At 42.6% G+C, this 1,588-nt stretch overlaps 1 long non-coding RNA gene across 1 annotated transcript; it reads left to right on the top strand.

Moving 5' to 3' along the window:
* The first annotated feature begins 241 nt into the window (after nt 1-241).
* On the top strand, nt 242-1,045 carry LOC138513038 (uncharacterized). The gene is made up of 3 exons (XR_011281664.1): nt 242-347; nt 464-593; nt 776-1,045. It is a non-coding gene; the product is annotated as an uncharacterized lncRNA (long non-coding RNA).
* The last annotated feature ends 543 nt before the right edge of the window (nt 1,046-1,588 follow it).

The raw sequence follows: 1,588 nt of genomic DNA, 5'->3' as shown, positions 1-1,588 counted from the left end.
CCCCCGCCACGGAAGCTACCCGTGTCCTAAGCTCCTGTCTTCTCACGACGGCACGATCCAACCCAACACGGGCGGGCGCCTTCCGCCCCTTGCTTTCAGAAGTCTCATAGCATCAGATTTTTCTGAATCTCTTTAGAGCGTCTTCTTGATAAACTGTACCCTGGTTTCTCATTTCCAGGGTCCTGCAGCCACATTAAGGCGCGGCAAAATTCACACCCCATAATCCTGGGAGCCCCACCAATATGTGGACCAGCGCCTGATTGCCTTTTACAAGCATCATTCATAAGGTCCTCGCACAACTGAACACAGCCAAGAATCTCCAAACGGCTGCAGGACTGTGCCAACAGGTACTTGTATGTCAACTGTTTTAGTCAAGCATTCCACTACACATTAGTGACTACCATTTATTTACTCATACATATATGCTTTCTGTGTTTTTTAAATATTTTTCCCAATACCCAAGTGCATCCAGCACACCAGTTACCTAGCGGCAGAAATCCCCTCCTACTGCTTGAAGAGGTCCGCCACTCATTTTTCCCAGTCCCCTGGTACCACCAACTGGAAGAAAACACCACTTTCTGATTACTGTCCAGGTCAGTAACCAAGTGCCAGCAAGCCAGTGGACAATGACATATTGTTCACTCACATGGTCTCAATTAGATTTTATTGCATCCCAGTATAACTAGCATCAGATTTGAACCTCCTAGACGAGCTCTACAATATTTTCTGAGCCCATTTCCCTCTTTTTCTTTTCTTTCCTTTGTTTTCCATATAGGGGAGACCAAGTCAAGGCAAATGAAGAAGGCTTTCCGCCGAAACGTCACAGGACTACATCATTTTGAGGGCTTTATTCCCCCATTCCCGCTTCACAACTCGATCCGTTTTTAGTCGTTGACCAACGACTAGGTCCCTTTCCTTTAGGAGCCAGTAACAAATCTACCCAGTCTCAGAAAGAAAGAAAGTCTTTTCTCTGACACATGGTCTGGACTCCACACATCCCACATAGGTGTTTGCCTTGTGTTTAAATAATACACCATGTTTCGCTGCATCCATTGCACAGCTAGGCAAATCATCGATTATGCATTCATTTGCCTTGTTTGTTAATTTCCCTTAAGCATTTGCTATCCTTTGTTTGTTGCATTTGTTTAATAAGATGACTGTAATTTGATCCTTATGTACACCAGAAAACGAATTAGTTTCATGTTAGACTTAAATGCGGGAAAAAATTCCCCCTGCATTCACTGACAATGGCTAAATAAAAAGCTACAGTGCACCTTTGAGGGGCTCCAAAGCTCGTCTTTTTTGTATATGTATGACAGTTAGCTTAATGAAATAGCTTTTGCCATACTAAGCATGCTGAATAACTTAGCCTTGACCAAAATGTTTAGGTCAAGAGACTAAAAGTAAGTGGCAGGGCGCCATCCCTTTCGTTTCAAGTATCATTAGCTCTTAAGTCCTTCCACTTGTTCATGAGCTGACCCTCCAGTTACATAGATAAAGTATTATTTAAGCAGATGAAATGCAAAGGGAAACATTAATAAAAATCTATATAAACTAAAACTGTGAAGAAGTGCTCAGTTGCTTAAAT

The sequence above is a fragment of the Ambystoma mexicanum genome, chromosome 12 (assembly GCF_040938575.1).
Source record: "Ambystoma mexicanum isolate Mex_15411 chromosome 12, UKY_AmexF1_1, whole genome shotgun sequence".
Lineage (NCBI taxonomy): Eukaryota > Metazoa > Chordata > Amphibia > Caudata > Ambystomatidae > Ambystoma > Ambystoma mexicanum.
This window is presented reverse-complemented; position numbering and strand designations above follow the sequence as displayed.